General features: G+C 33.7%; 1 long non-coding RNA gene across 1 annotated transcript; it reads right to left on the minus strand.

Annotated features, from left to right (window-relative positions):
• Nucleotides 1-1,392: 1,392 nt before the first annotated feature.
• Nucleotides 1,393-2,362, minus strand: LOC120152806. The gene is made up of 2 exons (XR_005518723.1): nt 2,015-2,362; nt 1,393-1,927 (listed from the first exon to the last, which is right to left on the minus strand). It is a non-coding gene; the product is annotated as an uncharacterized LOC120152806 (long non-coding RNA).
• Nucleotides 2,363-26,878: the final 24,516 nt, after the last annotated feature.

A 26,878-nucleotide genomic window follows, 5' to 3' on the forward strand; every position in this document is an offset into this window, starting at 1 on the left:
TTCTATCACTCAATTTGGGTTTTATTATCATAACCATCTTTTTTAAAGAAATTATTATTTTAAAGTATGAAAATTATTTTTTGTAAATTTTTATTGTAATCTTCTAAATCCAGTCGTAACGCATATGATAGGGCTAGGGGTTACATTAAGGTACAAATGGCATGTCATGAGGTGGAACGATTATATGGTACAAGTTTATATGGCACCTATGGTGCAATTCTACGATGTACTTTCGAGTGCAATTCTATGAGGCACTTTCGAGTGCAAATACATGACTACGAGACACTTTTAGTGTATATAGCGCATATTCGACAAGACTCACGTACCTGATATTCTCGGTTAAAATACATTGAGCTATAATTTAAATGAATGAAAAGTAAGAGTTTACATGAGTTAAATAAATTACAATTATGAATATGATTGGAGTATATGAAAAGTGTGAATTTATATAGTTTAACTTATTGAAAAACGCAAGTTATATGGATCAAAAGTCAACAAGAGTTTTGCCAGCTGCTCGATTTATAAATGTTTTATATTTGAAATATTTATGAGCAACTTGTTGTCATTTATTTTTGTTTGGTTTTAATTAATTTCTATACCATGATTTTTTACATAATATTTGTAAATCATGTAGTTTTATTTAAAATTTATCTAATACCTCGCTAAGTGAAAACTTAACGTGTGATTGTTTTACATATAAGAAAAATAAGGAAAAGATTCCTGAGTAGGGAGCACATCAACATCACCTTGAGGAATCAAGCTACCATCTAAATTAGTAAAGACATCAACCATGTTGTTTTGTTACTTAGTGGCATGTATAATATGAGTGGTCCACTGCTCTAATATTAAGGTTTTTGAATATGGTTTGTAATAATAAAATTAATATAAAATATATATTGTAATATTAAATATAGTTAGTAGCAGAAAAGAATAGTATTTTATAAAATTATATTTTATATACTAATTAGTAAAATTTTAAATTAGGTAGATTAAATTATAGTATTTTGATAACTTATATTACAAATGTTGACTAGTTAAGTGTAAAAATTTGGCAGTGATAGGAAGTTATGATTATGAATTTAAATAGTATTAAATTTCCTAGCTATTGTCTAAAATTGAATTCGATTTTGAAATTAAAAAAATGAAATTTCGATTTTTTTCCCTATTATTATTTTAAAATTTAATATGCGATTTGGAAATTTTAAACAAACAAAATTTTATCGGGTTTTAAATAGTAAACGTTGTATACAATTGATGTGATATATTTAACTCACCTTCACCGTAATTCCCTAACCCCCAACAAACCTCTGTTTTCCGTTGTCCATTGATTTTTTATATTTTCTGGGCAAGAAAATGGTGCCTAAGAAAAGGATAGACAAACCACAAAATGTAAAAACAGCCGAAACTCAAATCTGGGTTTTGATTAAATCCAAAACCAAAACACAACCACAAACATTGAATCCTTTTAATCGAATCAAAATGGAACGAGCAATAGAAAAAAATAAGGGGGAGAAACCACCAAAACCAACAACAAACTATTCCCCCCTTTCCTTTTTGTCTTTCCATTCTTCATTCAGAATCTTTCTCCATTGAAAGAGACCTTGAGCCGAGTTCTCAGCTCAGCCCAACCACAACCTGTAATACTTGCTTCCTGAAATCATCCTCCTTAATGTTGGAAAGCAGTATGTTTTTGGGATTCTCATTCGTAGAATTAGTGCCTGCACCTTCGGATCTAATGATCTCCTGAACAACAAAGTGCAGTAGTGTTGTTTTCCCATCCGTGCCCTTTATATCAACAAGTTTTAAAAGGGTGTCAAGTTTAAAAGCTTTAGCATCGCCATGATTGGTTCCGCCATTCATTCGGTTTCCTGTCTTCAAAACAGCCTCCAGGAGTTTGAGGAATAACCAACTATTCTTCAATTGCTTCCTGAAAACCACATAGAGAGGAATGAATTTATAAGAGCCTTATGAATTTAAGTCACACGAAGCATTAAGCCTAATGAACTTTAAATACCTCAAAGGGTTTGAAAAGATTTCCTCAAGTACTTCACTTTTGCATCAAAGTTGCTCTGTAAAGCATGACTTCAATACTTTTAAAGGCAAAGTGGATATCAAGCACGGCCTTGAGAAAAATTTATGCAGAACCAAGTTCCGAGATGTCTCAATTGCACCTAAGCTTTCCGGGTTACCTGTTAAAGCAAACAAAATAGCATCTTTACCAAAGTCTCCAAAAGCTCAGCGCCTAAGCTTTCAGGAAGCTAGGATAATTTGAGCATCATTCAGCTGTGGGAGGTTCAAGGTCTCCTTCAATGGAGAAAGGGAAATAGAGGTGTGTTGGGGGTTAGGGAATTAGTGTGAAGGTGAGGTTAGGGGAAGAGAGAAGAGGGGCGAATTTGGTATTTTATTTTATTAATTAATTTTTATTTACGTTGTTAAAGAAAATAAAAATTAGGAGACAAAGTGATGTGTTCTGATTGGTAAGTGAATTTTATTTTTAATGGAATTAACGTTTTGGGGAAAACAGGGTAAGGATTTAAAGTTTAGGGCAAAACATCCCAAAAAATACATTAGGAGGCAACTCGGTACAAATGATATAGTTCAATGGGGAATGGTTCATTTAATGTAACGCCCCAAATTCTGGGCTAGTAGTTTCGGGTTTACCCGAGAGGTAAGTGAACCCCGCAGATTCCATGATTAAAGTCTTTGGGTTTAATTGGGTTGAATTTGGGCCTAATTAGCCAAAAAAAAGGGGTTTTAAATTGTAAAAAAATAAGAGATGACCAATGACGTAATTTTCTCATTTTTACAAAGATGAGCCTTTTTATTTCATCCATCTTTTTCTCATCCCCATTTCATAATTCGAACTTCTTATTCCTCTCATAAGATAATAGCTAAGGTGAGTATTTTGAGCCATTCCATACTTCTTTTAAACTCCATTTGCGTCCTAAATTTATCCAACAACCTTAGTTTAATGAATCAAAGTCTTGGTTTAATTCTAGCTAAAGAAAAGTGGGGTTTGTTTTTTTATCTAAATCACCAAGGAAATGAGTGTGGCTAAGAAAGGAACTCTATTTCGGGATTCAAACATCAAGGTAGTGTATTTATAATCCTTTTGGAGTATTAAGCGTTCATAAATTTCAAGAATTTGCTAAGATTTGTGTGGTTGAGCATATTAGGGTTTAAACTTGATTTTAAGAATAAAAGACGTTTTAGGTGTTAAAAAAAGTGTTTTTATGACACCCTAAGACCCTAGTTAACTCTCTAAAACTCCAGTACATGATTTAGAAATAAACCACGACCTTTAGAGTGATTTTTAGATGTTTACGAGCCTAAAATAACTATTCCAGGATTTGAGTATCGATACTAGGATGAACAATATCGATGCTGGATGAATTGGGGCAAAATTTAGGGTTTTAGGCTGAGAGAGTATCGATACTACCCCTACAGTATCGATACTCAAGTTAACAGTATTGATATTGGGTATATTTTTCAGAAACATAATGCATTTTGATATTGATACTCATAGGGGTATCGATACTACAAGTAGAGTATCGATACTACTCACTTGATATGGTGAAATTTCACCTGTTTAAGGCTCATAAGAGCTAAGGACAATCTGTAATAGTAGGACTTAGTCCGTGAGGGGCATAAATGACCAAACATACCAAGAAACACTCAGAGGAGTGGATTACAACAAATGTAACTATACTAAGAGAATACATCGAAATATCTTTAGTAGAGGACGTATGAAAATTGTTGAGGATGAGGATCATTACAAAGGATGTACAAACAAGCAGTACAATAAATAAGTCAGATTCAGTAATAGCGGATAGCGTAAACTTCAAAAACGTTACGTTAGTGAACCGAGGATGTGTAGGTCGACCCTTTAAGTTCAAGGGGTATTGAAAGGAATTACAATAAGAGCGACTAGAGCGTCTAATGTAAGGCTATCCAAGCTTCTTCAATGATGGAGAAGTTAGCAACCTTGTTGTTTCCCGATCTAGGAAAGACACCAAATGCTACACTTTGAATTGATAAGTAATATGCACAATTAAAAGAAAGAAATGATTAAAATGGAAATATGAAATAAGAAATGAAAGAAAGAAATGAAATGATAAGAAAGGAAATGGAAATGAAAGGAATTAAAAGTGATAGAAAATGTTATCAAAAATAGGTTGCGGAAGTGTTGTAGAAATCTCCTTCAAATGCAATGTCTCTGCCTCCAATGGTGATAATGGATGTTGACTTTGATGATAGATGAAGGAAAATTTAATGGTGAAGAGATGGTAATGGAAGGATGATGATATAGTCGTGAATGGTGATGGTTAAATAATATCTTATAGGACTAAGAATGAACCAATGCTATAGATGAGCAAAGACTCGATTCTTATAAGTCGTTATAAGGGATGGTATCAAGGACTTGAACCCACTAGTTATAGGAACTAGGAACTTGAAGTATCAATGGAAGGGGTTTGATGCCACAAACTTAGAAATAAGCTTGCTTAATTGATATAGTTATAAAAAGAACTTAAAGAGAGAATAATCTCACAAGAGTTTAATTTATCAAAAGTGTTGAGTTTACAAATGAATGTCAAAGCCTATTTATAGGCTTGCAAGGGGTTTGGCCGAATAGATACAAGATTTTTTGACAAAATACATGACTTAAAATGAAAATAAATGATGCTTGGATGAGGGGATATGTCCTTGGCCGAATGGTTCCCTTGTTGGTACATCTTGACGCCAACTTGAAGTAAGGTGATGCTTTGGCCGAATAAAGAGAAGCCTCTTCACTTTGGTGCCCATTTCTTCCACACGCATGGCATATGGGTGGCTGGTTATGAGGCACTCACATGGGTGGCATAGGATAATTATGGTGTGGCTCCTCCTTGGCGTGAAGATAAGCAGCAAGTTAGATATGACATGGCATCCAACATGTATCTAAATGACATGTCATCAATGGGTCAGCATCTTGTTATGAAAGGTCACATTTGTGGAAGGTAACATTTCATTATTTAAGCTACTTTCCGTGTGTTTGAGCTGAAGATGAGCTAGCCATAGATGAAGGACATGTAGGTGAGTCTTAGGACATCTTCTTGTGAAAAGGCACTTCTCAGAATGTCAACTCTTCGCGAAAAGGTACGAATCCACAAAAATTGACCTAGACCATATTTGAAGTGTTCTGTGTGGTGGTGGTGATGGTGTAACTCTCCAGTTAAAATGAGGTCTCTAGCTAGCTCAAAAGTCTAGCTCAAGTCACCTATGAGCTCGGGGGTCAACTGCCAACTTAGTCCCAAAATGTTCTTGAGCCGTCCCGGAGTTGTCCTAGTCAAGTTTCCATAGCTCTTGGACTCCAATGCTAGCTTTACGTCAGCTCCCATCATGTGGCCGAAAATGCACCTACAAAAAAACATATTATAAGCTAAATAATATAAGATATAAATGTATAAATATGTGGTTCATAGATTATATTATATGTTAACATGAAATATAGTATATAATCTCTTGTTTGGGGATGCATTTTAAATGATTCAAAGGTTTTAATGCATTTTAATGTAAGAGCTTCCCTGAACAGTTTGGCTCTTGATCGAGTGACTGGTCCTTGTGGCATTACTTCCATATCCTTTGAAGATGGCGTTGGTGTGCTCACATCAGCGTCGCTACTCAGAGTTGACCGTGAGTCAGGTATCGGGCTAACGAATAGTATAGCCAATGATCAGCAAACTCAGTAATCGTCATTGAATCACGAAACGCGTAGATACTTCTCTTGAGTCAAAGTGACTAAAGCGTCTTTAAGTAACGAACAACCAGAATTGGGCAGCTAAATAAATAATAATAGTAACAGACCAATAAGCCTTTGCATAACGTTCTAGATGAGAGAACGAGCGAGATAGCACCTAGTGAGTGGATAACCTCTATTTAGTGTGTCCAACTATGCTAGGGTATAGTCAGGTTACCTTAGTTTCCCTAGTGGAGCATTCTCACTGAGCGAGACACTTCTGGGGCTAACTAGGGGTCAAGGCCCGAAACACTCACGAGGAGTGGGTTAACGATGTTAGTGTTGTGCGACCTTTGGGCCTTAAACATGTATGTATAGTTGCATCAGTCCAGTACATCATATATGTTAAAGCTTGGCTTGAAGGCTATGTGAGACTAATCCAATGCTTTAGTTAAGCACTAATTGCACTGATGTTATGTGATACCATGTTCCCCTTCATGATCTACTTGATGGCTTTGTGAGGATCAGGAGATCATTCAGTAGTTTAGTGGAAATTACACTAATGCTATGTGACACCGGGTTCCCTAAGTAATTAGTGTCTGATGGCTATGTGAGACTATATACTAGTCAGGGTGTATTTAGATAATGCACAATATGCCAGGTTTGTATTCAGATAATACACATTATGGTCAAGTTTGCATTCAAATAATGCACATGAGTATCCGTTTCGGATTTAGACAATACGTAGTAGATACAGTTGTTAGGGTTAGAGATCCTTAGGAGGCATACTTATGGCGAGGCCCTTAGTAGAAGACTAAGGAAAACGTGAAACCCCTACTTCAGTGATAGAGCAGTAAAGCTTTAGTAGGTAGCACTTGCTCGAGATTTTGCATGTACCTACTGCTTAGTATCATGTCTTTAGCACGCTTGTGTTTATGAAATTCTTACGTTGCTCTGATTAGCAATTATACTGCTGGGCATTGTAAGCTAAGTGATAAATGCTTAATTTAGTTAATATTTTGCTTTTAAATTACTCCTTAATCATTGGTTTTTGTGGCTTAATTGTTCGTTTTCATTCATTTTATGTGCAGGACGTTAGATTCTGTAAATTGTACTAAAAGGATGGAATTATGTAGTTTTTTTTTATTTTCGGAATCAAAGGTAGATGAAATTTGGATTTGGATTAAACTCAAGTTTTAGGATAATATTTTAAACATTATATTTTATCTTTGTTTTAGGTATTTTAGTTTAAATAGGTTTTAGTATTTTAATTAAATTTTAGGATATTATTTTTATATTTTATCTTTGGTTTAGGTATTTTAGTTTAAATAGGTTTTAGTATTTTAATTAGGATTTAGAATATTATTATTATTATTTAGGTATTTTAGTTTAAATAGTTTTAAGTGTTTTAATTAGGATTTAAGATGTTTTAGCTTGTTTTTAGGAATTTGAAGGCTATAAATACCCTATCAGGGTAAGCCTAGAAACATATCTCTCTCATATGAGAATAAAATCTTTTTTTTCTCTAGCTCTCTCTCTATTTTTCGTATACTTTTCAATTATGCTAAGTATGACTTTGGTCATGCTTAGCTAAATTTCTTTCAAGCCGAAGACTGAAGCGAAGGCTCAATTCCAAACGTGAGAATTGTAAGGTACTTAAATCGCTTCGAATTTTTCTCTTTGTTTTTCTGAGCTTACTTTTCAAATCAAAACGATTCGACATTGGTCCATATATTGTTATGGTTAACGTTTGAAGAATGATTTGCTTATTGAAGCATATTCAACTTCCCGAGAACACACTTAGTAAAATTGTTTGCTAAGAGGAAACTGAGATCAGAATCAGTTATTGTTGAAACGACATAATCCGAGTTGGAAGCAAAGAATTGTCCTTGTAAGTCGACGTGAATCTTGAAGTAAAAATTTGTTTCGATGATCCGAGGAATTTGAGGCAAAGATGAAGTCTGAGGCTGCTTTCACAATAAGTTTTCTTTATCCCAATTTATTTATTTTATTTATTTGTTTATTTAATTTTTATCTCATTATAATTCTTTAAATAATTAAAAAACCCTTCTATCTTTATTACTATTTTTAATTCATTATTTATTATTTTTCTTTTTTTAATTTATAATTATCATTTTTGTACCTTTTCAATTTTACCTGGAATTCTATCTTTTCCTAAAATCAAGAAATAGTTTTACTAAATCACAAAAAGCATAGTCCCTGTGGATCGACCCTACTTCTCTATACTACCTTTTCCTTTCTATTTAAAAAGCCGAAATTATTTTGATAACAAAACGAAGGTTATCAAATTGGCGCCGTTGCCGGGGACTAACGACAAGTACTGATTTATTTTCCTAGTTTTTGATTTATGACTAGAAGAAACCTAGGTCAATTAGTAGATCTAGATCCGGAGATCGAAGCACAAGCACGAAGAATCCACACACAAACGCTTCGAGAAAAGAGAAAAAGATAAGAAGAACAAGAGCAGAGTTCAGAAGTAGAATCAAATCCGGAGACAGATACAATATCCCGATGGCAGAAGAAGAACAAACGATCCGAGAGCTAGCCACAACTCCTGTCACTCAGACACCATTATGCATTAATTTTCCTAATGGAGAGACTCCGTTTCAATTAAAGACACGACTTATTCATCTTCCTCCCACTTTCCATGGCTTTACCACTGAAGATCCGTACAAAAACTTGTTGGAATTCCACATGGTTTGCACTAGCATGAAACCACAGGGAGTTACCGAGGATCAAATTAAATTGAGATCTTTCCCTTTCTCTTTGGTCAACATGGCTAAAGATTGATTATTTTATTTATCTCCAAATTCAGTTAATTCATGGGCTGACATGAATCGAATTTTTCTTGACAGGTTCTTTCCAACGGCTAAAGAAAGCAAGTTATGAAGAAACATTCTTTCCATTCAACAAAAGAGAGAAGAAAGTCTTTATGACTATTGGAAATGATTTAAAAAGCTTTGTGCACATTGTCCACAATATGGATTAAGTGAGCAAACGTTAATTCAATACTTTTATGAAGGCCTTTTACTAATGGAGATGAAGATGGTAGATGCTGCCAGTGGATGAGCATTAGTCAACATGACCCCAACATCAGCAAGGGAATTGATTTCAACCATGGCATCCAACTCTCAACAGTTTTCAAGTGAACCCAACCGACGGGTTCACGAGATAAGTACATTTTCCCTTGAAAATAAGTTATATAAATTAACTAAAATAGTTAATTCACATGTTGTAGAAAAATCTGGAGCAACAAGAGCATGTGGGATACGCAAAAAGCTAGACCATACGAAGGATTGCTGCTCGCTGATACAAAAAGTAGGTAATGCAGAAATCAATGCCATAGGGAACTTTCTAGGTCCTCCATAAAGACAATATAACCCATATATCAATACTTATAATCCAGGATGGTGAGACCACCCAAACTTCAATTATGCGGCAAATCAAAGATCAACTTATCAACTAAGACCTCCTCCTCAACAGTAAACGCAAAAACCATCGTTGGAGGAACTCATAGGAAAGTTAGCAATCTCATAAGAAAATTTCATTGCATCCCAGGAAAAATTCCAAAGCCAAACCAAAACACATCTTTAAGAGTTAGATAACCAAGTAAGCCGACTAGCTCAAACTATGGGAAAATTGGAATCACAAGGAAGACTACCTTCTCAAACGGAGTTAAATTCGAGAGAGAATGTTAGTGCCATCACACTCAGAAGTGGAAAATTTATCTCACCTGAAGTTCCAGCAGAAAAAAGAATCACATCAGCAAGAACAACAGAAAACACCACCTCCAGAAATACAAGGCACGTCTGACTCACATCATTCTCTTTCTTCTCATGAAATCACGCCACCACCCTTCCCATCAAGGTTGATGAAGCGTGATAAAAGAGCTGAAGAAAATGTGATCTTAGAGGTGTTCCAAAAAGTTCAAGTCAATATACCTCTTCTTGAAGTAATTCGACAAGTACCAAGGTATGCTCGATTTTTAAAAGAACTTTGCACTACAAAGAGGAAATTAATGGGGCACGAAAAGGTAAATTTGGGAGAACATGTCTATGCAATTTTCAACAAAAATCCCACCAAAGATGAATGATCAAGGTATGTTCGCTATACCTTGCAAAATAAGTAATTTTAAAATTAAACGCGTAATGTGTAACTTAGGAGCTTAAATCAATGTTATGTCATTTTCTATTTATAAAATGATTACTAACGAGCCTTTGAATGAAACAGGAATAACCATACAGTTGGCTGATCGATATGTGATCTATCCAATAGGAGTAATGGAAAATGTCTTGGTAAAGGTCGATGTATTATTTTTTCATACAGATTTCTATGTCATTACATGGAACATGATAGGTCAGATTCTTATTCGGAAGTACTCTTAGGCCGACCCTTCCTAAGCACAACACATACAATGATTTGATGATAGAAGTGGTTTATGAACAATGAAATTTGATGTTGAGATCGTTGAATTTGATGTTTACAAGGCAATGAAATACCCTGATCATGTTGAAAGAAATAATTATGTTGATGTTATAGATCTTTCAATTGATGAATATATTGAATCTAATCTTTCCATGGATCCTAAACTTTGCCACAAAGAGGAAGAAAGAGAGTTTGAAAATATTCATGCAATCAATTCTGATTTAGTTTTACCTTCCTCTAAAACTAAAATTTTACCTTCTGTTTTGCAGGCACCTGAGATAGAATTGAAACAAATGTCAAAACACTTAAAGAATGTATTTTTAGGAGAAAATTCTACTTCACCAGTTATTATTTTGGATAAGCTTTCAAAGCTATAAAATATCCAAAGAAAAGCCTATGAGAATAAAAGAATTATACGAACATAGAATTTCTCATAAGGAAGTTCTTAGTTGGAAAAAGCGTATAAAGTGGAGGAAGTATTTCTCTCGAAACCTATAGACTGAATCAGGTCATCGAGCTAACGACGTTAAACAAAAACGCTCGATGGGATGAACCCATTTCGTTATATTTTTGTTTTTATTTTCATTTTATTTCGTTTTATTTTCAGCAAACTTTATTTCATTCTATTAATTTTATTTTAATTAATTTTATTTTATTTTATTTTTCTGAATAGATTTGAATTCCGATAGAATATTTAACGAAAAAACAGTGCAGAAAAACTAACTTGGTTCGAAATGTGCAGAAAAATACACAGCAGATTCGAACAATGCAGTGCAAAAAAATCAAAGCAGAAAAAAAATAGATTTGGTTCGAACTGTGTAGAAAAGTTCAAACAGAACAATGCAGTATTCGACATTCTACTCTACAACAGATCGTCTCGACGTGGTCGCGGTCGCCACTAGAATGGGGAGTATTCATTTCCCTCTTTTTTTAAAAAAAATTTGATATACGTTTTGGGACAAAACGAAATAAGTGAGGGGGGAGGATAAGAATGTGTCAAATTTTTCCTTGACTTGTTTAATTGTTTGAAATTGAGTTATTCTGATGTTGATATGTTGGGATCATTGATTTCTAGTCTTGAATTTCGCTTTATACTCTTGCTTCTTTTTGGATTATGACCATGTTTTTGATCGAATTTAATTTGCATGATTGGTGATTGATATAGCTGATGAATTTTTTTGTTAAGTATTGATATTTCATGGTTTTGTCGATAGAGATGAACTTGACTCAATGTATATAAACTTTTCTTGTGAGATTTGGACCTAGCGAGCATACATTTTCTTTCTTGCTCATTGTTTGACTTGTGTGTTCTGAACTAATTAGGATATTCTAGAACTTGTAATCACAATGCATATCGAGACTACATGTTGAACGTAATGTTTTAATGTGATAGGGGCACCTAGGATAAACACACTCTTCCCAAAAAGCCTACCCGTTTATGTATACACTAGTGAACCACATTTGAGCCTATTTCCCTTTCTTTGTTTTACACCTCATAATTAAACCCGAAGCCTTTCTTTTTATTTTTCCTCTCTTTTCACACCCTTACCGAGACTTGAGATCTTGTATCATTGTTGTTCCACGAAAAAAAATAAAAAATTCAATGTTTCAAAAAAACCCTTTGTTCATTGTTTCGAACAAGAAAAAAAGAAGAAAAAAACCCTTTGTTCGAAAAAAGGGGGAAGGAAAAATTGATCGCTTCAATTGTATTTCATATATTCTTTTTCCTTGTTTTGTTATTCATTGCGCTTCATGTTAATTTGTGGATTGTTCTTAATTATTTTGATCTATTGTTTCGATATTTTAAACCTTTTTTTCGTCCTTTCCCTACCCTAACCTAAGCCCCATTAAACCTTGTTTAAAGAACCCTTAATTATTATATTATGTTCATTTTTCGTAGTGGAGACTTAATTGGATTCCAAGCCTAAGGTAATATTTTAGTTAGTGTCGGTTTGAGCGATTTCATTTACCCCAAACACTTTGAGCGGATATGTGTGTAATCTTTGTGAGGTATTGAGTCATGTTTCATTGAAGTTGGCAATTAATTGGGATATCTTGCTTACTTTAAATTTTCTTGGTTGTATCTTTGCTTGATTGTAACTTGAATTCGACAAATATCATGGACATAGTTCGATTGGAAGTTTGAGGAATAAATTGAAATTGAAGATGACAACTTATGATTTTGATATGTTAATTGATGAATGCTTGAGGACAAGCATTGAATAAGTGAGGGGGAATTTGATAAGTGCTTAATTTAGTTAATATTTTGCTTTTAAATTACTCCTTAATCATTAGTTTTTGTGGCTTAATTGTTCGTTTTCATTATTTTCTGTACAGGACGTTAGATTTTGGAAATTGCACTAAAAGGACAAAATTCTATAGTTTTTTTTATTTTCGGAATCAAAGCTGGCTAGAATTCAGATTTGGATTAAACTCAAGTTTTAGGATAATATTTTAAACATTATATTTTATCTTTGTTTTAGGTATTTTAGTTTAAATAGGTTTTAGTATTTTAATTAAGTTTTATGATCTTATTTTTATATTTTATCTTTGTTTTTAGGTATTTTAGTTTAAATATGTTTTAGTATTTTAATTACGATTTAGAATATTATTATTATTATTTAGGTATTTTAGTTTAAATAGTTTTAAGTGTTTTAATTAGGATTTAAGATGTTTTAGCTTGTTTTTAGGAATTTGAAGGCTATAAATACCCTCTCAGGGTAAGCCTAGAAACATATCTTTCTCATATGAGAATAAAATCTTCTTTTTTCTCTAGCTTTCTCTCTATTTTTCGCATACTTTTCAATTATGCTAAGTATGACTTTGGTCGTGCTTAGCTAAATTTCTTTTAAACCGAATACTGAAGGGAAGACTCAATTCCAAACGTGAGAATTATAAGGTACTTAAATCGCTTCGGATTTTTCTCTTTGTTTTCTGAGCTTAATTTTCAAATCAAAACGATTCGACATTGGTTCGGATATTGTTATGGTTAACGTTTGAAGAATGATTTGCTTATTGAAGCATATTCAACTTCCCGATAACACACTTAGCAAAATTGTTTGCTAAGAGGAAACTGAGATTGGAATCAGTTATTGTTGAAACGACATAATCCGAGTTGACAACAAAGAATTTTCCTTGTAAGTCGACGTGAATCTTGAAGTAAAAATATGTTTCGATGATCCGAGGAATTTGAGGCAAAGCTGAAGTTTGAGGCTTCTTTCACAATAAGTTTTCTTTATCCTAATTTATTTATTTTATTTATTTTTTTATTTAATTTTTATCTCATTATAATTCTTTAAATAATTAAAAACCCTTTTTTATTTTTATTACTATTTTTAATTCATTATTATTATTATTATTTTAAAATTTATAATTATTCATTTTTTATACCTTTTCAATTTTACCTTGAATTCTATCTTTTCCTAAAATCAAGAATTTTTTTTACTAAATCACAAAAACCATAGTCCTTGTGGACTTACCCTGTTTCTCTATACTATCTTTTCTTTTCTATTAAAGAAGCCGTAATTATTTTGATAACAAAACGATGGTTATCGCTAAGCCTTCAGATGTTTTCCATTGGTAGGTCAGTAGCCTCAGCAGTCCATGGAGCACCGTCACAGCATGACTTTCAGCATATCCTTCAGAGTATTGTACCTTAACTTTGTGGGCATATGTATTCATAGAACCTTACTCATGTATTCAGTTTATTAAACTCCGAGTTTGTATTATTTTGGTTTTAAATTATGTGTCAAGGAGCTCTGATTTTGTAAAATGTTTTATAAAAATTATTTTATGTTTAATTATGATACCATTTCAGCATGTTTGTAAAGAAAATGAACATATTTTGAAAATCAGGGGTTGTCTAGGTAGCCCAATGTGGAACTTTAGGCCCAACCAGATTTAGGGTGTTACATTTAACTCTTAAAAAACTAAAATTTAAATTTTTTACCATATACGTTTTCACTCTTACCGACCCAAGTCTTTTGTCGTTCATCGAACACATTTTCTAACTTTTATTTAAAATTTAATTCTTGTCAAACAAAAGATCTTAGGGGTAAAAAGTTGAAATCAACCTTGTATTTGAGCAATTACCTCTAGTAAAATTTTCTCATGCATTTTTAAAATTGCATGGTAGAGTCTACAATAAATTGATGACCATATGTCTAGTTTGGATCATAAAATTTCAAAATACATCGAACATTGGGCTTGAGTCATTAGCACTACTTGAATGTAATCTTTGTCCTATCAATTTAAAATTGTGCATGAAAACCTCATAAGAAATAAATTAATTTTAATGTGAGATTGATTACTATCGGAACTGTCTTTCAGTTGGTCACCGGGAAATGGGCTTCGACTTGACTTAAATGGTTAGAGTCGCCACCGACCACTTTAAAACAAATTTAGGTGGGTCGGACACCATCTTACCGATCTGCGTTGTATCAGAAACGTGTCGGGTTCGGGAGTCGGTTACGGTCAAGGAAGGATTAGCACCCTTGAACCGCCCTTTCGATACCAATTAATTTTCCGATTGTCTTTATTTGCGAAAATTTAAATTTAAATTGAAATTCAAATATTCAATCCGAATTAATTAACTTTAATTGATTGAAAATATCCCTAAAAAGTCAAAAGTGTTGGATTGTAAAAATGAAAATAAACATGAGAAAAAATAACAAAAAATATTAATATAATAATATTAATATATATATATATAACAATGTACAAAGAAATAAAAATATTAAAATTAGGAGAAAATGAAAAATATATATAAAGTAAATAAATAAAAATGAAATAAAAAGAATAAGTCAAAAGTTGTTACATCTCCCATGTTTTGCGTGTAAAGAAACTGGATTTGCAATGAAAATGCTCTGCCACTCCTCGTGCTTTTAGATACTGGCTTTGGATCCTCCACGCTTATTTTTTATCCTTTTCTTCCCTCGATTTTTTCAAAACGTTGCCCTTTCCTCTGATTTTGATTCCATGTTTTTCTCTCCGTCTCTTGTAGAAAATCAAAATTCCATTGAAAGAGAAAAAAGAGACGTGGAAAGTTGGACCCAATATTGGAAGATTAGATCCGTTCCCCCTTAAATATTAAAAGCACAGCGGATTTTATAATCAAAGAGGGAAGAAGAACTCCTATATGCGTGGCCCCGAATTGCTTCATCATTTCATATGCATGATGTAGTGGGCTTAGTGGAGGTTGTTGGGTAGTGTTTGTGAGAGAACGTGAATGGAAATGAGGGGTGGAATCGTGGGGTTGAACTGGGGACTACAAAAAATAAAGATAAAATAATAATAATAATAATAATAATAATAATAAATAAATAATAAAATGTTTTTGTAGACCCGGATAAAAATGAGTGTCTACAGTTGCCCCTCTTTGCACATTTTTGTGTTAACAAGAATAGGGCAAAGATGAAAAAAGACAATCAGTTTTTGTTCGATGTTCTCAAATGTGATTGGACTTCCTGGAATTAGGCCTTTGTCTTCTTCTCGGTTTACAGATTTCTGCTTGAAAATTCTCCCAGAAAGTAGTTCGAAATCAAACTCGTCAAGTCTTTGGTTGGCAGATAGCCCTTCTCGACTTAAGCTATGTTGCAAATGATATGCCTTGGAGCTGAGCGTAGTCAAACTCGAAGGTCTTTGGTTGGCAAATAACCCTTCTTACTTTGAGCTATGTTGCAAATAATGTGCCTTGGAGCTGAGTGTAATCGAACTCGAAGGTTTGGTGTTTCAAGAGAAACATTTTCAAAGGTTTTTTTTTGTGTTTCAAGAGAAACTGTCTCAAGGGAGGCAAAATTTTGTTTCAAGAGAAACATATTCAAAGATTGGTGTTTCAAGAGAAACTGTCTCAAGAGAGACAAAATTTGTTTCAAGGGAAACCGTCTCAAGAGAGACAAAATTTGTTTCAAGAGAAATTGTCTCAAGATAGACAAAATATTTTGTTTCGAGGGAAACCATCTCAGGAGAGACAAAATCTTCTGTTTCGAGGGAAACAATCTCAAAGGCGACCGATAATCTGCTTGTTCGTGCCTTTTAAAAAAATCATCTCAGAAGCTATAATCGTTGACTTAAGGAAGTCAAATATGTGGATGGCATGATTGCTTGTGGGCACGATTCCCTTCGTCGTGAAGTTAAAACCGTGGATGACCCCTTCGTTGTGAAGTTGAGCCTCAAATGGCACGATATCCTCCGTCGTGGAGTTGAAATCATGGATGCGTGGGTACGATATCCTCCGTTGTGGAGTTGAAATCGTAGATGGCCCCTTCGTCGTGAAGTTGAGCCTTGACTTGAATATCCTTCGTCGTGAAGTTAAAATCCAAGTATTGTATGTTGCGGGCGGACACGATTCTCTTCGCCGTGAAGTTAAAATCGTGGATGACCCCTTTATTGTGAAGTTTGTCTTCGAGCTAGATATCATTCTTCGTGAAGCTGAAATCTACTCTCGAGCAAATTGTGTCGTTTCGAGTCCAATATCCTTCTCCGTGAAGTTGAAATTGGATCTGAAACTAGAAAGTTTATTGACATACACTCATTCTTTGAGTTGGATATCCTTCGTCATGAAGTTGAAAACCAAATCTAGAGATTGATGCTGCTTGTGTGCACGATTCCCTTCGTCGTGAAGTTGAAACCGCGAGTGGCCCCTTCGTCGTGAAGTTGAGCCTTGACTTGAATATCCTTCGTCGTGAAGTTGAAATCCAAGCTTGTGTTGTTTCGAGTCCAATATCCTTCGTCGTAAAGTTGAAATTAGCTTTGAAACTAGGAAATTATTTGTTGACAGCCAACCGCCCCTTCACTGTGAAGTTGAGCTTGTGCTGTCTCGAGTCCAATATCCTTCGTTGTAAAGTTGAAATTGACTCTGAATAAAACTGAAAAGTTGTTTGTTGACAGTCAGTCGCCCCTTCACTGTGAAGTTGAACTTGTGTTGTCTCGAATCCAATATCCTTCGCTATGAAGTTGAAATTAACTCTGAATGAAACTGAAAAGTTGTTTGTTGATAGTCACCCCTTCGCTGTGAAGCTGAACAACTACCATAAACTTTTGAATGTGCTTTTGGATCGAGTACTTTCGTCTTGAAGTTGAAACTTGACTAAAAAAGTTACAAAAAATTATGTATGCTAAAAATGATGAATATAATGCTCTTAGGTATGTCTAAGATGTATGCAACATGAATGAGTTATATGCAACATGAATGAGTTATGTTTTATCTCTTGGATTGGAGTCCCGTGTTTTGTATGCCAATCTGGTCCTTGGAATTGATCGTGCCCCATTTGCTTCTCGAGCTTTGGCTTTACAAACCTTTCATATTTGAGACTATCCTGTTTGAAAATGTTTTTCTCCTTTTTCTTGTTTTAGGAGGGAAGATGATAAAAATGTTGTAAAATATTGTTCGCAATTGAATCAAACTATAAACGTGAGAATATCAAAGGAATCAAGAGCTCTTTTAATGCTTTTAGAGTTATAACTCTTTGAAAAATGTTCAAATGGATGAGTTGGCTTTAGGTTGGCCTCCTTTCTAAGGTTTCAGTAACCCAAAATGTCATTTTTTTAAATATCGCAATATGCTTTGGCATTTCAATTGGGTGCGGACAAAATGACGCAACTAGTGTAATCAATTACTAGGCATTTTATTTCAGTCCTCTGAAATCTTCCATTTGTTCAAGCTTTGTAAGCTCCTCTAACGAAGGTAGTGCAGAAATATCGGTCTAAAAACGAAATTATTGAGTACTCGTGTGAATTTGACTATAACAGGTGTTCCTTAACTCCCTTAGTCCATCATTACCAAAAATTTCTTGCTTAGATAAATTTGATTTAACTTTCCGTTATATGGCTAGCTGAATCCATAAAGTCGGGGCGTTTAACCAATTGTTTTAGAGGGAAAACTTAATATTATAATCAATTTTATCAGGTTAACTGAAGGGTTCATCTCATCACAAAGTCTTCAGCCGGACAATAGCAGTGGAGCAAACACCGAATTACCAAGTGTTCGAGCAATGTCATGGTTTGAACGTAATCTACTCATAAGGCCAGGGTTTTCAAGTTTCCTCTATAACCAATTGCCTTAGCGGAATAGCTCAATTTTACGGATTTAATTTCTTAAGATTGTCAAGAAGAACCTGTTATAGTGTAGGTGTTTTTTAAAGTCAAGAAATCTCATCTTTAGAGTTTAATTTCCAAGCAACTGGCCTAAACTAGATTTGTTTACTCTAATATTCCATCTGTGAAGATTATTATCATCACTGAACGTCTTAAATAAAAAGTATAGTAATGTCATATGCAAAAGGATGCCCCATGTTGTCCGCACCTTATGAAAGGAAAATGTTACATTGGTTAATTGCAAGAGCAGGGTACGGTGTTTGAGTGTATATTCTGGGTAACGTCAAAGTCCTTGTTTTAAATCATGTTACTTTGTCAGAAATCTGTAACTTTGAACCATTTACAGAGTTTCTTAATTCAGTTTATATTCAAAGAATTACAAGTTTGAAAATGTGATTCATTGCTAGTCATCATTAAAGTAACATAAATTTATTCAAATGTTCTTACAAAAACTTGAGAAAAAATGAAAAAAAAAACTCAAACAAAATGCCTCAAATGATGAAATGATATGCCTCACTTGGATTCCACCGAGTTGTTGAAGTCGATCCAATTCTTGTTATGCATTTTCTGTACTATTCTCTTGAATATGGAGTAGTTCTTGATAGTGCGCCCTGGGACACCGCTATGATATTCGCAATGAGCGTTCTCATCATACTACCTGGGGTACAGGGGCTTCATGGATTTCTCTGGATATGGTGACACCGCATGTGCGTCAAAGAACTGTTGGTAAAGCTCCTTATATGTTATAGGATCGAAATGTTCTCATTTTTTATGAGACATGTGAACGTAATAAAAAGGATAAAAGTAATGCGAAATATGCAGGAATGCATGATGCATGCAATGTTCGAGGTATTGATCCAAAACATGTGTCTGTTATTAGAAATAATCCTTATTGGAGAAAAAAATGTTTTATCTTTCAAGAGACAAAAATATCCTGACAGCTTCTGACATGTTGACTAGTCTTCTGCCTTCGTCTGTCACCGGTTAAATAACCTGTCGAACCGCTCTGGCTTCTCTGGATGAACCGTGTAAATGTTGAGTTGTTTTTTGTATTGGCCCAAGAAGTCTCGAATGACTGCATCTCTGGCATTTATCTTTTTTTTGAACATATTCCCAACGAATACATCATTGGAGCCTTTAATTGATAGGAACTATGTGAAGTTCATTTGTCTTTTTCTTGAATTCGTCAGTAGGGGTCTCCAATTTCAACTATTGTTTTGCCATTGTTGTCTTTGAAGGGACTCCCAATATCAACAACCTTCATCTTGCCCCTACAACCTGTGCTAGTCATTCTTCAAAGATAGACTTTCATTGTGCTTGATGTAGACTCGGTTCATTCTGAGTCCTTTATAATGCAGTAGAGTGATGTACTCTTCAATTATGGGCACCACTTCTTCTAGATTGAATGTGACACATAGTCACCTTGTAGACTATCCTTTGCATTTTCATCTATTGTATTACAACCCCTTTGTCCATTAATGCATATTATTCATGTTTAACAAACACGTTTTTGGTGGATTAACATCTCTTTTAAATGATGCAAGTGATGAAAACAAAATGAAAGAGAACAAAAAAAATAAAAAAGAGTTAATGAGGTAAATATAAAAAATGAAAAATCCTACCCCACATGATATCTACCCCACATGCTTTAATTCCTACTCGGACATGATCTCTATCCCGCATGTTAATTTCAAACAAATCCTAACCGCATATTTGTCTAGTTCGCATGCTTTGAACAGAAAATAAAGCATGAAACGAAGCAGCCTAGGGTTTGGAATGAGGTTTTAGGGTGGGCTCTAATTCCCTGTACTCTCCCAGTTTAGGTTCTAAAAAGGTACCCGAGCTCTCCTTGCTGGTGCCCCCTTGGGCTTGCCAGACCCTTAGTCCTAAGTCCATTACAAGCTCATGTGGACTAAGTTAAAGTCGGGAAGAAACATTCCCTTATGCCCATACGGAGAATAAATTCACACGAAGACATAAGGTATATGAATCCCAAAGGTTACTTGCTAGGCCCATACGGTGAATAAATTCACACGAAGACGTCGCTTTCGCCCCCACTTAAAAGGGTTCAGAGCTCGGGTATAAAGCTAGAGATGACAATTTTGAAAAATCTAAAATCATTAAAAAACGTCAGTACAACTATTTATTTGAAAAATAATCAAAGGTAAATAATTAGAATCGAATAAATAAATTAAAATTAAAATTTACCATTTTCGCATAAAAATACAACGAAAATTAATTTCGGCCTGACTCACTTACCTGTCCCCAGTGGAGTCGCTAAGCTGTCGCGACCGTCTTTCGGTTGGGCCCCGGGAATTGGGTTTCGACTTGAATTAAATAGTTAGAGTCGCCACCGACCACTTTAAAACAAATTTAGGTGGGTCGGACACCATCTTACCTGATCTGCGTTGTATCAGAAACGTGTCGGGTTCGAGAGTCGGTTACAGTCAAGGAAGGATTAGAACCCTTGAACCGCCCTTTCGGTACCAATTAATTTTCCGATTGTCTTTATTTTCAAAAATTGAAATTTAAATTAAAATTCAAAAATTCAATATGAATTAATTACCTTTAGTCGATTGAAAGTATCCCTAAAAAGTCAAAAGTGTTAGATTGTAAAAATAAAAATAAACATGAGAAAATAATAACAAAAAATATTAATATAATAATATTAATATATATATATATATAACAATGTAAAGAGAAATAAAAAATATTAAAATTAGGAGAAAAAGAAAAATATATATAAAGTAAATAAATAAAGAGAAAATAACCTCAGTGACCAAAAATGCCTTATAATATACGATTTTAACCAACTTTTTTTGGATTTGCCAAAATGACCAACTAAATCGCAATGCGATCGATAATTCGCAACGCGATCTCCGGTATCGCAAATCAGTTTATAGCTTCGACTATCGCATTGCGATTTATATATTCGCATTGCGAGAGTCCAAGTTTGCGTTGCGATTTATTCCAAGTTCGTTGCGATAGTCGATGTTCGCATTGCGATTTATTCCAAATTCGTTGCGATAGTCGAAGTTCGCGTTGCGATTTATTCCAAGTTCGTTGCGATAGTCGAAGTTCGCGTTGCGATTTATTCCAAGTTCGTTGCGATAGTCCAAAATCGCAACGACGATATTGCATTTGTTTCTTAAGAATTTTCTCTAAAAAGATAGTATTCACGCGGACGTGTCGAAGAAACGTATTACCACGACCACGACCACGACCCGACCCGAGACGAGACGGACAGCGGCGGCGGCGGCGCGCGAGAGTCCCTCTTGTTCTCTATCACTCAACAAGGAAGTGGGAAAGCCAAGCCTTAAATACCATTCCCAATAGTGTTTCCAATACTATGTGGGATTTGAGCATTACCAACACTTGTTCCCAATACTATGTGGGATTGAGCCTTAAATAGTGATATTATTTTTGAATGTTTTGCTTAAAATTGCAATAATCGCGATTGATTGTAGATTGACTTTTAATTATGACATATTTAATCGTATAATACTAATACAATTAGTTGCTGATTTAGTTGTTTTAAGGTGCATGATTGTTAATTGTTTCCTGAATAATCACATTGTATTGGAAACAAGTGTTGGTAATGCTCAATCCCACATACAATTGGAAACACTATTGAGAATGGTATTTAAGGCTTGGCTTTCCCACTTCCTTGTTGAGTGATAGAGAACAAGGGGGACTCTCGCGCGCCGTCGCCGCCGCCGCCTGTCTCGTCTCGGGTCAGGTCGGGTCGTGGTCGTGGTCGTGGTAATACGTGTCTTCGACACGTCCGCGCGAATACTATCTTTTTAGAGAAAATTCATAAGAAACAAATGCAATACCACCAGTCGTTGCGATTTTGGACTATCGCAACGCGAACTTCGACTATCGCAATGCGAATATGTAAATCGCAATGCGAACTTGGACTATCGCAACGTGAACTTCGACTATCGCATTGCGATTTACATATTCGCATTGCGATAGTCCAAGTTCGCATTGCGATAGTCGACTATCGCATTGCGATTTACATATTCGCATTGCGATAGTCCAAGTTCGCAAGTTCGCATTGCGATAGTCGAAGTTCGCGTTGCGATAGTCCAAGTTCGCATTGCGATAGTCGGCTATCGCATTGCGATTTACATATTCGCATTGCGATAGTCCAAGTTCGCATTGCGATAGTCCAAGTTTGCGTTGCGAATCTGGAAATTGATTTGCGATACCGGAGATCGCGTTGCGAATTATCGATCGCATTGCGATTTAGTTGGTCATTTTGACAAATCCAAAAAAAGTTGGTTAAAATCGTATATTATAAGACATTTTTGGTCAATGAGATTATTTTCTCATAAATAAAAATGAAATAAAAAGAATAAGTCAAAAGTTGTTACATCTCACATGTTTTGCATGTAAAGAAACTGGATTTGCAATGAAAATGCTCTGTCACTCCTCGTGCTTTTAGATACTGGCTTTGGATCCTCAACGTTTATTTTTTTTGTCATTTTATTCCCTCGATTTTTCCAAATTGTTGCCCCTTCCTCTGATTTTGATTCCACATTTTTCTCTCCGTCTCTTGCAAAAAATCAAAATTTCATTGAAAGAGAAAAAAGAGACGTGGAAAGTTGGACCCAATATTGGAAGATTAGATCCGTTCCCCTTAAATATTAAAAGCACAACGGATTTTATAATCAAAGAGGGAAGAAGAACTCCTATATGCGTGGCCCCAAATTGCTTCATCATTTCATATGCATGTGGTAGTGGGTTTAGTGGAGGTTGTTGGGTAGTGTTTGTGAGAGAACGTGAATGGAAATGAGGGGTGGAATCGTGGGGTTGAACTGGGGACTACAAAAAATAAAGATAAAAAAATATTAATAATAATAATAATAATAATAAATAAATAATAAAATATTTTTATAGATTATGATAAAAACGAGTGTCTACAATTACATTAAAAATATTTTCGGAGAATGACAGTAAATTTATTTGATAAAGAAATTCATTTTTCTTTATATTTATAATTTTTAATTACTTCATTAATATCACTTTGAAATTGTGTTACTTGAAAATTCAATTATTCTATAAAATTAATAATTTTATTATTTTTAATTATTTAATTTTTTGAAAAATAAACATGTAACCCCTTTATCCGACCTAGAATAAATAGATCATATCCAAAAAGTCTACGTCATAATTTGTAGCTCAAGAAATTTGTGTTTGATTTAAAACTGAAAAAAAAATATAATGATTGTATTATTGAAACAATTCACAAGTTCAATACTTCATAAATTTATTAAATAACATATCCGAGGAAAATCCAATATAAATACTAATTATTTCAAAACCATGCAAAAGATTCATAATAATTGTAATATCCAAAGTCTCAAATATAATAATAACAATAATAATAATAATAATAATAATAATAATAATAATAATAATAAATAATAATAATAATCTGAAGTGAGAAATCAGATTAAAGTTTCATACTATGTAATAATTTTTAATCTAAAAAAACGAAGTAACACTTCAAGTATCGGGACGCCTAAAAACGAGTATCTGAAAAAGAAATTATAAAGGTGCAAGCTATTAAGTATAGTGTGTCTCTAAAGTATAATAGTCATAAGTGCCACATCACAAGTAAAAAATACAATCCGATTAATATGCAAATGAATATCCACCCATACACCTTACAGTGTCAGAAGAGTAAATTCCCCAAAACCACTCTCTATTAACACTATTTGAAATGGAGTTTGCCTCGAATGGAGGAGCCACTGAATCCAAAATGAATTTTACCCCGTCGGGTGAATACAATGAACTTCCCCTATCAATCTCAGCCCAATAATAACATGGTAACACGATATATATATATATATATATTGATCCGAATATAAAAAAGATTTACATAATCACATTGTTCGAATGCATAACATAAAGTCTGAATCCGATAAATTAACATGTGACAAATAACATTCGATCCAAATTGCATTTGATCCAAATTGCATTTAATGTAAACAATATCACAAAACAATCATGCTGTCAATACAACCTCAAATCAATCAATAAACCATTACAAAAATAAATATAACACCGGACAGAGACATACATAAAAAAAAATAACTCAAACAACGAATCATTTCCTACAAAACTGTGGGTCAGATTGAATCAATTCCTACGAAATAATTTAATGAATAAATTAAAACTCTAATAAACGCGAAATCTAAATGAACTAAAAATGTCAAACTAGCACTCATGGTCCATTCTAGTAACATGGGTCGGTTCGAAATTAGCGGGTAATGGCGGAGAGGGTGATAAATCTAATTTCGATTTGATTCGATTCGATTCCTCATGCAAAATATATGACATTCACATAAAAATCTCAATCAACTATTTTTGAACACTTTACGTTAAAATGACATAATAATAATTTTTTGTTCTAAACACGGAACCGATAGTGGGTTTTTGGTAGAAATAAAAGAGTTTTATTATTAAATAGATAAGGTAACGAAAGGATAACAAATTATTAAAACCAGAGTGATATAGTCGGGTAATGTCATAGCATTCAGGAGAGAAAATAGACCACTGGACCAATAAATGTTGTTTTCATTTCGTAGTTATCAGTATGATTATGATGTAGCAATAAAATTATCATCATGCAACGATTAACACATTAATCCTCTCTCAAAGATTAAACACTTAACCAATGAAAATCAATTTTTACCATCTTCATTAATCAAGCAGTTAACAAAGCAACGAAAATCGGTAGCTTACATCTCCATATGCTTAAACCTAATTTCACAAATATTGATGTTTTACATAAGTAGCATGCAACTTTAATGATTTTCATTTCTAAAAATAACCAAGATTGACATACATAAAGATATTTCAATTTTTAGAAATATCAAATGAAGTTCCAGCACAAAAGAGTATTGTTTCAAGCAAAGCTCATAAAATAATCATTTCATTAAACACGTTGTAATACCCCACAATTTTGGTTAGTAGCCAAAATGTAAATTTTGAAAGTTTAGTGGTTAAAGTATAAAGTTTAAAAAAGTTTAAGGGACTAAAATGGTAATTTCTAAATGTTTAGGGACAAAAGTGTATTTTTTAAAAGTTAGGTGTTTTGAAAACTTTATCCTTGACAACTTTATCCATGCAATTATCAAGTTTCATTATGGAAAAATTATGTAAGGCGGCGTTTGGTTCGCTGGAATGTTTATGAGGAAATTGGAATCTTTGCAGGAATTGGAATCTGTCAGGAATTGGAATCCAATTCCATATTCTGTTTGGTTGGTAGGAAATGGAATTGGAATCCAATTCCATATTCTGTTTAGTTCGCAGACATGTAAGATGAATTTGATTTCAGTAATGTAAAATGATAGAATTGTCCTTCATGTTTTTTTGCTTTATTTTAGTTTGTTTTACAACTTACATGTAGTAATATATAATAAAAAATTAAAAAATATTAAAATTTCATTTTATTGATTGATTATTCATTTCAATAAATTATAAAAAGCATGCTAATAAACATCATAAGTTAAAATCATCGCAATCAAAATATGTTAATAAGTTACCAAAAGATAGAGCAATATTTCATTACATTCCAATCGGAGTATGTTAATTAGTTACCAAAAAATATACCAAAAACTATTTTTATTCAATATATGAATTAGAAACTCGACCAGACACGACACAAAATAATAAAAATATTATTTTTATTCAATAAAAACATTGACTTAATTGAAAAAAAAATTATATATAGAGGGGTATTATTGTAATTATTTATAAATATATAAGGTAAAATTATATATTTTTTTCGGGTCGTCTAGTTTTTTTACCCTAAACCCGAACCCGACCCGACCCGAATATCACACTTAAAAAAACCTGACCCGACTCGACCCGAATATCACTCTTAAAAAACCCGACCCAACCCGAATATATGAATTAGAAATCCGACCCGAACCGAAATAATAAAAAATTATTTTTATTCAAAAAAAATAGTGACTTAATTGAAAATATATATATATATATATAGAAGGGTATTATTATAATTATTCCTAAATATATAAGGTAAAATTATATATATTTTCGGGTCGGGTATTTTTCACCCTAAACCCGAACTCGACCAGACCCGAATATCACACTTAAAAAAACCTACCCGACCCGACCAAAATAAAGTTTCATCTAACCTGACCCGACCCGAATATATGAATTAGAAACCCGACCCGAAATAATAAAAAAATAATTTTTATTCAATATATAAATAAGTTACCAAAAGATTGATGAGGGTAGTATGGTAAAATTTTAATTCTCTCCAAAAAGGGAATTGAATTCCATCCATTCTTGGATGAAATTCACTTTCCCTCATTTGATGGAAAGTTGAAGCCATGAGGAATTCCAATTCCCTTGGAAAACTTGAACCAAACATGGGAAAGTGGTGGAATCGGATTCCAATTCCCCCTAATTCCAAGGGATTCCATCCAACCAAACACCACCTAAGAGTTGGAAATGATGTAGGAAGGATTCTATAAGCCTTAGAAAGTGATAGAGACCCTTTGATAATTTTGTGAAAGTTGGAAGACATATTTGGAAATTATGGGATTTGTAATTGTTTAATAGTTGATGTACTATGCTGGA

The sequence above is a fragment of the Hibiscus syriacus genome, unplaced genomic scaffold (genome assembly GCF_006381635.1).
Source record: "Hibiscus syriacus cultivar Baekdansim isolate YM2019G1 unplaced genomic scaffold, ASM638163v2 tig00111095_pilon, whole genome shotgun sequence".
NCBI classification, from domain to species: domain Eukaryota; kingdom Viridiplantae; phylum Streptophyta; class Magnoliopsida; order Malvales; family Malvaceae; genus Hibiscus; species Hibiscus syriacus.